Source organism: Crinia signifera, chromosome 8, assembly GCF_055691185.1.
Source record: "Crinia signifera chromosome 8, ASM5569118v1, whole genome shotgun sequence".
Classification (NCBI taxonomy): Eukaryota; Metazoa; Chordata; class Amphibia; order Anura; family Myobatrachidae; genus Crinia; species Crinia signifera.
The window spans coordinates 1,522,949-1,536,685 of NC_139224.1; the positions used below are offsets into that span (position 1 = coordinate 1,522,949).

Below are 13,737 nucleotides of genomic sequence, written 5' to 3' on the forward strand. Positions count from 1 at the left end.
TAGCTGAAGTCCATGGTTGGAGAAGGTACAATAATGAGAAGCATAGCTGAAGTCCATGGGTTGGAGAAGGTACAATAATGAGAAGCATAGCTGAAGTCCATGGATTGGAGAAGGTACAATAATGAGAAGCATAGCTAAAATCCATAGGTTGGAGAAGGTACAATAATGAGAAGCATAGCTGAAGTCCATGGTTGGAGTAGGTACAATAATGAGAAGCATAGCTGAAGTCCATGGGTTGGAGAAGGTACAATAATGAGAAGCATTGCTGAAGTCCATGGGTTGGAGAAGGTACAATAATGAGAAGCATAGCTGAAGTCCATGGGTTGGAGAAGGTACAATAATGAGGAGTATAGCTGAAGTCCATGGGTTGGAGAAGGTACAATAATGAGAAGCATAGCTGAAGTCCATGGGTTGGAGAAGGTACAATAATGAGGAGTATAGCTGAAGTCCATGGGTTGGAGAAGGTACAATAATGAGGAGCATAGCTGAAGTCCATGGGTTGGAGAAGGTACAATATTGAGGAGTATAGCTGAAGTCCATGGGTTGGAGAAGGTACAATAATGAGGAGCATAGCTAAAATCCATAGGTTGGAGAAGGTACAATAATGAGAAGCATAGCTGAAGTCCATGGTTGGAGAAGGTACAATAATGAGAAGCATAGCTGAAGTCCATGGGTTGGAGAAGGTACAATAATGAGAAGCATTGCTGAAGTCCATGGGTTGGAGAAGGTACAATAATGAGAAGCATAGCTGAAGTCCATGGGTTGGAGAAGGTACAATAATGAGGAGTATAGCTGAAGTCCATGGGTTGGAGAAGGTACAATAATGAGAAGCATAGCTGAAGTCCATGGGTTGGAGAAGGTACAATAATGAGGAGTATAGCTGAAGTCCATGGGTTGGAGAAGGTACAATAATGAGGAGCATAGCTGAAGTCCATGGGTTGGAGAAGGTACAATATTGAGGAGTATAGCTGAAGTCCATGGGTTGGAGAAGGTACAATAATGAGAAGCATAGCTGAAGTCCATGGGTTGGAGAAGGTACAATAATGAGGAGTATAGCTGAAGTCCATGGGTTGGAGAAGGTACAATAATGAGAAGCATTGGTGAAGTTCATGGGTTGGAGAAGGTACAATAATGAGGAGCATAGCTGAAGTCCATGGTTGGAGAAGGTACAATAATGAGAAGCATAGCTGAAGTCCATGGGTTGGAGAAGGTACAATAATGAGAAGCATTGCTGAAGTCCATGGGTTGGAGAAGGTACAATAATGAGAAGCATTGCTGAAGTCCATGGGTTGGAGAAGGTACAATAATGAGAAGCATAGCTGAAGTCCATGGGTTGGAGAAGGTACAATAATGAGGAGTATAGCTGAAGTCCATGGGTTGGAGAAGGTACAATAATGAGAAGCATAGCTGAAGTCCATGGGTTGGAGAAGGTACAATAATGAGAAGCATAGCTGAAGTCCATGGGTTGGAGAAGGTACAATAATGAGGAGCATAGCTGAAGTCCATGGGTTGGAGAAGGTACAATATTGAGGAGTATAGCTGAAGTCCATGGGTTGGAGAAGGTACAATAATGAGAAGCATAGCTGAAGTCCATGGGTTGGAGAAGGTACAATAATGAGGAGTATAGCTGAAGTCCATGGGTTGGAGAAGGTACAATAATGAGGAGCATAGCTGAAGTCCATGGGTTGGAGAAGGTACAATATTGAGGAGTATAGCTGAAGTCCATGGGTTGGAGAAGGTACAATAATGAGAAGCATTGCTGAAGTCCATGGGTTGAAGAAGGTATAATTATGAGGATAATAGCTCAATGAACAAGCACATACAACAAAAATCTGTCAAGTACCAATTGAGGAATACCAATTTAATCTGAGCTTCTGAATTGCTTGGTAAGACAGTCGGCCTTCTGTGGCTCCATTGAGATGGATGAAGCCTGCTAGTCCTGATTTATTTGACGTTTATCAGAAGATCTGCTTGTGCCACTGTCAATATCGATTATCATCTTCAGCTAGTATTTTTTGGATCTTCACATGGTGTCAGTAATTCTGGTGCACTGCCACCGGTCATCTATTGCTGTTATTTCGGTGGATACTCACACAGTGGTGTCAGTGATGGTGTTGCACTGCAACCTATCGTCCGTGGCTAGTATTGCGGTGGATCCTCATACACTGTCACTCATGTGGTGCACTTGCCACCTGTCCTTCATAGCTGTTATTGTGACAAAACTTTCACACCATGAGACTGGACAGGAACTGGTCTAATCAGGTGCCCTGTTCTCTATACCCGTATCGTGTAGTGATCACTAAATGGAATATTCACACACCAGTTATGCCATGTTCATCAACCTTGATAGCAAATAACATTCGTATCAGGGTTTTCGCTAGCGGTTTCCTGACCTCCCATCACCAGATCTTCTGCTATTACTAACAGAGGGCAATTGTAAGTCCATAATCGCTATTGGAAATGCAAGCTCTTGACTGAAGTAGGAGACAAGAGACTGCCATAGTCTTCCCACCTGAGGTGACCTACAAGTGCATATTTGTGGTCAGGAAAGGAGTATTAGCTCTGAAGCAGGAGCACTTGTTGGTGTAAATAAATCTGCTCCTTTGCATGGTGTGAGCAATGACTCTGGAGGACTCAGCTGATGTCATTTCTCCTCTGGGTTAGAACTATCACATAATAGTTGGGCTGCAATCTCTGAAGCATGGAATATAGGTCTTGTGATTCTTGTGAGGTGCAGTGGATAGGAAAGGAATGCACGCTTGGTCCATTGCCTGCATTCTTACAAGAACACAGTGTTCTTCTAAGCATCAGTCTGAATTCTCAATGCGTGATATACATTCACACCGGCCATGTCTTGTGTCAGCGTCATTGTAAAGGGTACATAACCCTTTGTGTTTGTTATATTTATAGCAGCCATTGTTTGACTCCATAATCCCTTCTTTCCCCTTATTTTCCTGTTGTTAATCTTATGGAGATGACATAATACAGGGCATGGCCTAGTGACAAAGGGGCTCATTTATCATTTAATATTTGCGGCTAAACAGTTTAGGCGCAAATATTAAGTATCTTTTGAATGCATCAGGACCTGCTGCGATCCGTCCTGCACCTCCTGGTGTAGGGGGTTGTCAGCGCTGACCACGGAACCCTGTCCCTGTGTGTGCAGGGTAATACATTCCCGCGATAGGACGGTAATATTCCACCCAGGCGATCCTTAATAAATGGACTCCAAAGCAGACCTGGCCCTAACCAAACTTATGCCCTAGGCAAATTTTTTTGCCGGTGCCCCCTAGTCCTGCCCCATCCCTCACCCCAGTGGAGTAACTATCAGAGGTGCAGGGGATGCATCTGCTATGGGTCCTGATGCTTAAAGGGGGGGGGGGGGCCAAGGCCCAGCAGCCAATCTTACTGCAATGTGCTGGGTTTTGGATACCAGCAGTTTCCTTACTGGGGGTGACACTAAGCCATACCTCCCAACTTGTGTCTGGATGAAATAGGAGCGCCCGAAAAGGGGGCGGGGCGCATGCAAATGAGGGCACGGCTTATGCTAATTAGCCGCAACCTCATTTTCATACGAGAATAGACGCTGTGCGCATGCGCACAGCGTCTATTCTACTAGATTGGGGGGTCTCCCAACTGCCACCCCCCGCAGCGGGACAATGCCTGCCGCGGGTGGGACGTCGGGACAGGACCCGAAAATCGGGACTGTCCCGACGGAATCGTGACAGTTGGGAGGTATGACTAAGCAGCAAACCGCAAACTGATCGCTGGGATACTGTATGTATCCCTCATGTGTATATATACTTAAAATAATTTAATATTAATTTTGTGCCCCTTACACCCCTTCCCTTATACATTTGTTAGTATTTTGTGTAGATCCCTTTCATATTTTATTACCCCCAACCTTTATGCATTTACATCATCACCACCCCCTAAATTTGTGCCCATTTACACCCTCCTCACTCCATCTATATATTATGCCCATCACACTTCACCACTTATACACTTTAAATACACCCCCCCCCCCCCCCCCTTATATAATTTCTGCCCATCCTATATTTTATGTTAAGATGTGATACACTGCCCTGTTTCCCTGCATATTCCCCCCAAAACCCACTGCTGGGGTAACATCCGGCCTACATTGCTTTTTCTCCTCACAAATAAGCTTTCATCCACCTCCACGATGCGATCTGGTCCACGACACGGCGCTGTGGCTGCGCCATGATGTCCATCAAGCAAGCCTCCCGCATCCAATAATTGTAGAGTACAGCTGTTTTTTTGTACTCTATCGATGTCAGCTCCTGCGCCCATGAGTATATGAACCTCACCAAGGTGAGGAAGGGTAAGCGGCACCCTGGGACAAACCTTGACATGGCATCGCCACATACCTTCCTTCACACTTAGGCGCATAATGTGTCCATTAGCGCAATTCGCCGCCACCGGTAGTAGATGATGGCGCTGAAAAAAATCAATTACATCCGCCTCCGTCTGCGGCAATGAAAACAAATTCAGCGAAGCAGCCATTTCACAAAATATGACATTCTCCAACTATAAATCACCAGCTCACAAATACACTTCCACTCCTCTCAGAAAATCACCTCAGAGTGATTTCTGTGAGGATGTGACAGGGGGCGGGATTAACAGTGAGCCAGGGAGCGGGAGTGGTACTGAAATCGCATCGCACGCATTGCATGTCACTGTAACGCGGCATGCGATGCGATTTCAGTACGTACAGAAATTGGCCGCCGTGCTCGGAAACAAGTACCAAAATGTCTAGTTTTTTTTAAAGCGGCAATCATTTACACTGCAAAACCAGTTTGAGATTGAAATGGAAATGATTGCCAATTGGAGATTTCTTACCAGATCTGGCACTTTCTGAATCTCTCATCCTATTAAATTCCACACGTTATGTTACACGTTCCTTACCATGTCACACATTTACCAGGGAAGAGCTGAAGCTCATTTCTGCTGCCTTTGTCAGGTCAAGGTCATTGTGGCACACAGATACTGGTGAGGCTTGTGGCTCAAGGACAGGTCAAGGTCACTGCACAGATGAGATGCTCCGGTACCCAGGCTTCTCATTACAACAACAGATGAGACATTATCCCGCAACAAAAGGTTATATATCCCTGGAAAGAGGAACAAATGAGCTCCAACTCCGTAATAAAGGCTCATTTGTTAGGTAGTCCCGTGGTTCCTCTTACGGCTGCTGTTTGCCAGTCATTGGACCACTCCTTGTACAAGCTAATGTTTAGCCCGGTTAATGCTCTTTGCTTGTAAACCTGTTGCATTCCTCTCATTCCATAGCTGCTCTCTGTACAGGTAGGAAGGTATTCCGATTAACCCCTCCATGGATGTAACTGTAATCATGGTATTGTCAGATTAACCCCTTCAAAAATAAAATCTGTGTCTGTACATCAGTTTTGTAGAATATACTAAATTTACTAAAACCTCTAAAAATTAAGAGGTGATGTTGCTCGTAGCAACCAATCAGATTATGTGGAATGGCCGGGAGGCTCCCGAAAATCGAGTCCCCCTCTAAGCCCCCCGGAAGCGTGGGCAAGCCACCCGCAAATCCCATGATTCCCGAGTGTACGCAAAGGGGCTAAAAAATTTACGTCATTTTAGACCCACCTCACCCCCTCCACGTACACCACATTTTTTCAATGAGGGTGGGGCTTGATGATGTAGGGCTCCCCCCCCCCCCCCCCCCCCCCCCCAATGCCAGCTTCCCCAGAATGTCTGGTGCCAGGAGACATAACGCCATCCAGAGATGGCGTTATGTGCTTGAGAGTAGCAACGCTTCCAGGCAGGTGATACCTATTGTGGTTTATAGCTGACAAAGCATGAGGTACAAGCACTGTTGGATGTCCTCCTATGGCTCTTGCTATTGCGGTATGGACAATGTTGGCCGTGCACGTTGACCATATGTGTTTGACATATAGGGGGAAATGTAATAGGATGAGAGATTCAGAAAGTGAGAGATTTGATAAGAAATATCCATTTTTTTTTAAAGCGGCAATCATTTACACGGCGACACCAGTTTGATTTTGCAGTGTAAATGATTGCCGCTTTAAAAAAACCTGGAGTTTTCTTGCCAAGTCTCTCACTTTCTGTATGTCTCACCCTATTAATTACACCCATTGACTCTCGACCTATCATCCCGATACAGCTGCAGAGGGCGGCATATCTGTAGTGCTGACTGGCTCTGCCTCCCCCCCCCCCCCCCACTGATGCTGAACGGAAGCATGGTTGTAGTCCGGGGATGTCCCAGCCAGCTCAGCACAGTCAGCATCGGTGAGGAGTAGGGATGGCCATTGGCGCGCTCTCTATCGATGGTGAACCTGTTGGTGACCATCAATGTTAACAAACTATGATATGGAATACCATCAATAGTTTCATCATTCGATTGTCAGCACTATTTTTCAATGATTGGTCCACGAGCCAATCATATTCTGAAGGCGGGAATTGTTGGGCAAAGAGTGCGAATGGGCTGCTAATGTTCTATAGATTAAATATAGAGCAGGGCCCTCCTACCGTTGTGACTGTTTACAACTATCCAGTTTGTTTTATCACTGTTTCCAAAGCCCTTGAGAGGTGTTGGAACCCTCTCCCCCCCCCACCCCCCCAGTTATTACCACTTACTGATACAGTATGAGGACCGTGGCCTGTATATAGTTATTACCACTTACTGATACAGTATGAGGACCGTGGCCTGTATATAGTTATTACCACTTACTGATACAGTATGAGGACCAAGGCCTGTATATAGTTATTACCACTTACTGATAAAGTATGAGGACCGTGGCCTGTATATAGTTATTACCACTTACTGATACAGTGTGACGACTGTGGCCTGTATATAGTTATTACCACTTACTGATAAAGTATGAGCACCGTGGCCTGTATGTAGTTATTACCCCTTACTGATAAAGTATGAGGACCGTGGCCTGTATATAATTATTACCACGTACTGATACAGTATGAGGACCGTGGCCTGTATATAGTTATTACCACTTACTGATAAAGTATGAGGACCGTGGCCTGTATATAGTTATTACCACTTACTGATACAGTATGAGGACAGTGGCCTGTATATAGTTATTACCACTTACTGATACAGTATGAGGACCGTGGCCTGTATATAGTTATTACCACTTACTGATAAAGTATGAGGACCGTGGCCTGTATATAATTATTACCACGTACTGAAACAGTATGAGGACCGTGGCCTGTATATAGTTATTACCACTTACTGATAAAGTATTGGCACCGTGGCCTGTATGTAGTTATTACCCCTTACTGATACAGTATGAGGACCGTGGCCTGTATATAGTTATTACCACTTACTGATACAGTATGAGGACCGTGGCCTGTATATAGTTATTACCACTTACTGATACAGTGTGACGACCATGGCCTGTATATAGTTATTACCACTTACTGATACAGTATGATGACCGTGGCCTGTATATAGTTATTACCACTTACTGATAAAGTGTGATGACCTTGGCCTGTATATAGTTATTACCACTTACTGATAAAGTGTGATGACCGTGGCCTGTATATAGTTATTACCACTTACTGATAAAGTATGAGGACCGTGGCCTGTATATAGTTATTACCACTTACTGATACAGTATGATGACCGTGGCCTGTACATAGTTATTACCACTTACTGATACAGTATGAGCACCGTGGCCTGTATATAGTTATTACCACGTACTGATACAGTATGATGACCGTGGCCTGTATATAGTTATTACCACGTACTGATACAGTATGATGACCGTGGCCTGTATATAGTTATTACCACTTACTGATACAGTATGAGGACCGTGGCCTGTATATAGTTATTACCACTTACTGATACAGTATGAGGACCGTGGCCTGTATATAGTTATTACCACTTACTGATACAGTGTGACGACCGTGGCCTGTATATAGTTCTTACCACTTACTGATAAAGTATGAGCACCGTGGCCTGTATATAGTTATTACCACTTACTGATACAGTATGAGGACTGTGGCTTGTATATAGTTATTACCACTTACTGAAAGTATGAGCACCGTGGCCTGTATATAGTTATTACCACTTACTGATAAAGTATGAGGACCGTGGCCTGTATATAGTTATTACCACTTACTGATAAAGTATGAGCACCGTGGCCTGTATATAGTTATTACCACTTACTGATAAAGAATGAGCACCGTGGCCTGTATATAGTTATTACCACGTACTGATACAGTATGAGGACTGTGGCCTGTATATAGTTATTACCACGTACTGATATAGTATGAGGACCGTGGCCTGTATATAGTTATTACCACTTACTGATACAGTATGAGGACCGTGGCCTGTATATAGTTATTACCACTTACTGATACAGTGTGACGACCGTGGCCTGTATATAGTTCTTACCACTTACTGATAAAGTATGAGCACCGTGGCCTGTATATAGTTATTACCACTTACTGATACAGTATGAGGACTGTGGCTTGTATATAGTTATTACCACTTACTGATAAAGTATGAGCACCGTGGCCTGTATATAGTTATTACCACTTACTGATAAAGTATGAGGACCGTGGCCTGTATATAGTTATTACCACTTACTGATAAAGTATGAGCACCGTGGCCTGTATATAGTTATTACCACTTACTGATAAAGTATGAGCACCGTGGCCTGTATATAGTTATTACCACGTACTGATACAGTATGAGGACTGTGGCCTGTATATAGTTATTACCACGTACTGATATAGTATGAGGACCGTGGCCTGTATATAGTTATTACCACGTACTGATACAGTATGAGGACTGTGGCCTGTATATAGTTATTACCACTTACTGATACAGTGTAACTACCGTGGCCTGTATATAATTATTACCACTTACTGATAAAGTATGAGGACCGTGGCCTGTGTATAGTTATTACCACTTACTGATAAAGTATATAATTGTTACCACTTACTGATACAGTGTGACGACCGAGGCCTGTATATAGTTATTACCACTTACTGATAAAGTATGAGGACCGTGGCCTGTATATAGTTATTACCACTTACTGATAAAGTATGAGGACCGTGGCCTGTACATAGTTATTACCACTTACTGATAAAGTGTGATGACCGTGGCCTGTATATAGTTATTACCACTTACTGATAAAGTATGAGGACCGTGGCCTGTATATAGTTATTACCACTTACTGATAAAGTATGAGGACAGTGGCTTGTATATAGTTATTACCACTTACTGATAAAGTATGAGGACCGTGGCCGGTATATAGTTATTACCACTTACTGATACAGTATGAGGACCGTGGCCGGTATATAGTTATTACCACTTACTGATACAGTGTAACGACCGTGGCCTGTATATAATTATTACCACTTACTGATAAAGTATGAGGACCGTGGCCTGTGTATAGTTATTACCACTTACTGATAAAGTATATAATTGTTACCACTTACTGATACAGTGTGACGACCGAGGCCTGTATATAGTTATTACCACTTACTGATAAAGTATGAGGACCGTGGCCTGTGTATAGTTATTACCACTTACTGATAAAGTATATAATTGTTACCACTTACTGATACAGTGTGACGACCGAGGCCTGTATATAGTTATTACCACTTACTGATAAAGTATGAGGACCGTGGCCTGTATATAGTTATTACCACTTACTGATAAAGTATGAGGACCGTGGCCTGTACATAGTTATTACCACTTACTGATAAAGTATGAGGACCGTGGCCTGTATATAGTTATTACCACTTACTGATAAAGTATGAGGACCGTGGCCTGTATATAGTTATTACCACTTACTGATAAAGTATGAGGACCGTGGCCTGTATATAGTTATTACCACTTACTGATAAAGTATGAGCACCGTGGCCTGTATATAGTTATTACCACGTACTGATACAGTATGAGGACCGTGGCCTGTATATAGTTATTACCACGTACTGATACAGTATGAGGACTGTGGCCTGTATATAGTTATTACCACTTACTGATACAGTGTAACGACCGTGGCCTGTATATAATTATTACCACTTACTGATAAAGTATGAGGACCGTGGCCTGTGTATAGTTATTACCACTTACTGATAAAGTATATAATTGTTACCACTTACTGATACAGTGTGACGACCGAGGCCTGTATATAGTTATTACCACTTACTGATAAAGAATGAGGACCGTGGCCTGTACATAGTTATTACCACTTACTGATAAAGTATGAGGACCGTGGCCTGTATATAGTTATTACCACTTACTGATAAAGTATGAGGACCGTGGCCTGTATATAGTTATTACCACTTACTGATAAAGTATGAGGACAGTGGCTTGTATATAGTTATTACCACTTACTGATAAAGTATGAGGACCGTGGCCGGTATATAGTTATTACCACTTACTGATACAGTATGAGGACCGTGGCCGGTATATAGTTATTACCACTTACTGATACAGTGTAACGACCGTGGCCTGTATATAATTATTACCACTTACTGATAAAGTATGAGGACCGTGGCCTGTGTATAGTTATTACCACTTACTGATAAAGTATATAATTGTTACCACTTACTGATACAGTGTGACGACCGAGGCCTGTATATAGTTATTACCACTTACTGATAAAGTATGAGGACCGTGGCCTGTATATAGTTATTACCACTTACTGATAAAGTATGAGGACCGTGGCCTGTACATAGTTATTACCACTTACTGATAAAGTATGAGGACCGTGGCCTGTATATAGTTATTACCACTTACTGATAAAGTATGAGGACCGTGGCCTGTATATAGTTATTACCACTTACTGATAAAGTATGAGGACAGTGGCTTGTATATAGTTATTACCACTTACTGATAAAGTATGAGGACCGTGGCCGGTATATAGTTATTACCACTTACTGATACAGTATGAGGACCGTGGCCTGTATATAGTTATTACCACTTACTGATACAGTGTGATGACCGTGGTCTGTATATAGTTATTACCACTTACTGATACAGTATGAGGACCGTGGCCTGTATATAGTTATTACCACGTACTGATACAGTATGAGCACCGTGGCCTGTATATAGTTATTACCACTTACTGATACAGTATGAGGACCGTGGCCTGTACATAGTTATTACCACTTACTGATAAAGTATGAGGACCGTGGCCTTTATATAGTTATTACTACTTACTGATACAGTGTGATGACCGTGGCCTGTATATAGTTATTACCACTTACTGATACAGTATGAGGACCGTGGCCTGTATATAGTTATTACCACTTACTGATAAAGTATGAGGACCATGGCCTGTACATAGTTATTACCACTTACTGATAAAGTATGAGGACCGTGGCCTGTATATAGTTATTACCACTTACTGATACAGTGTGACGACCGTGGCCTGTATATAATTATTACCACTTACTGATAAAGTATGACAACCGTGGCCTGTATATAATTATTACCACTTACTGATAAAGTATGAGGACCGTGGCCTGTGTATAGTTATTACCACTTACTGATAAAGTATATAATTGTTACCACGTACTGATACAGTATGAGGACCGTGGCCTGTATATAGTTATTACCACGTACTGATACAGTATGAGGACCGTGGCCTGTATATAGTTATTACCACGTACTGATACAGTATGAGGACCGTGGCCTGTATATAGTTATTACCACGTATTGATACAGTATGAGGACCGTGGCCTGTATATAGTTATTATCACGTACTGATACAGTATGAGGACCGTGGCCTGTATATAGTTATTACCACGTACTGATACAGTATGAGGACCGTGGCCTGTATATAATTATTACCACGTACTGATAAAGAATGAGGACCGTGGCCTGTACATAGTTATTACCACTTACTGATAAAGTATGAGGACCGTGGCCTGTATATAGTTATTACCACTTACTGATAAAGTATGAGGACCGTGGCCTGTATATAGTTATTACCACTTACTGATAAAGTATGAGGACAGTGGCTTGTATATAGTTATTACCACTTACTGATAAAGTATGAGGACCGTGGCCGGTATATAGTTATTACCACTTACTGATACAGTATGAGGACCGTGGCCGGTATATAGTTATTACCACTTACTGATACAGTGTAACGACCGTGGCCTGTATATAATTATTACCACTTACTGATAAAGTATGAGGACCGTGGCCTGTGTATAGTTATTACCACTTACTGATAAAGTATATAATTGTTACCACTTACTGATACAGTGTGACGACCGTGGCCTGTATATAGTTATTACCACTTACTGATAAAGTATGAGGACCGTGGCCTGTACATAGTTATTACCACTTACTGATAAAGTATGAGGACCGTGGCCTGTATATAGTTATTACCACTTACTGATAAAGTATGAGGACCGTGGCCTGTATATAGTTATTACCACTTACTGATAAAGTATGAGGACAGTGGCTTGTATATAGTTATTACCACTTACTGATAAAGTATGAGGACCGTGGCCGGTATATAGTTATTACCACTTACTGATACAGTATGAGGACCGTGGCCTGTATATAGTTATTACCACTTACTGATACAGTGTGATGACCGTGGTCTGTATATAGTTATTACCACTTACTGATACAGTATGAGGACCGTGGCCTGTATATAGTTATTACCACGTACTGATACAGTATGAGCACCGTGGCCTGTATATAGTTATTACCACTTACTGATACAGTATGAGGACCGTGGCCTGTACATAGTTATTACCACTTACTGATAAAGTATGAGGACCGTGGCCTTTATATAGTTATTACTACTTACTGATACAGTGTGATGACCGTGGCCTGTATATAGTTATTACCACTTACTGATACAATATGAGGACCGTGGCCTGTATATAGTTATTACCACTTACTGATAAAGTATGAGGACCATGGCCTGTACATAGTTATTACCACTTACTGATAAAGTATGAGGACCGTGGCCTGTATATAGTTATTACCACTTACTGATACAGTGTGACGACCGTGGCCTGTATATAATTATTACCACTTACTGATAAAGTATGACAACCGTGGCCTGTATATAATTATTACCACTTACTGATAAAGTATGAGGACCGTGGCCTGTGTATAGTTATTACCACTTACTGATAAAGTATATAATTGTTACCACTTACTGATACAGTGTGACGACCGAGGCCTGTATATAGTTATTACCACTTACTGATAAAGTATGAGGACCGTGGCCTGTATATAGTTATTACCACTTACTGATAAAGTATGAGGACCGTGGCCTGTACATAGTTATTACCACTTACTGATAAAGTATGAGGACCGTGGCCTGTATATAGTTATTACCACTTACTGATAAAGTATGAGGACCGTGGCCTGTATATAGTTATTACCACTTACTGATAAAGTATGAGGACAGTGGCTTGTATATAGTTATTACCACTTACTGATAAAGTATGAGGACCGTGGCCGGTATATAGTTATTACCACTTACTGATACAGTATGAGGACCGTGGCCTGTATATAGTTATTACCACTTACTGATACAGTGTGATGACCGTGGTCTGTATATAGTTATTACCACTTACTGATACAGTATGAGGACCGTGGCCTGTATATAGTTATTACCACGTACTGATACAGTATGAGCACCGTGGCCTGTATATAGTTATTACCACTTACTGATACAGTATGAGGACCGTGGCCTGTACATAGTTATTACCACTTACTGA

General features: G+C 42.2%; 1 protein-coding gene across 1 annotated transcript in view; it reads left to right on the forward strand.

Annotated features, from left to right (window-relative positions):
- Positions 1–13,737, forward strand: part of LOC146026904 (laminin subunit beta-1-like) — a 106,012-nt gene that overhangs the window by 5,716 nt on the left and 86,559 nt on the right. The window lies entirely within an intron of this gene.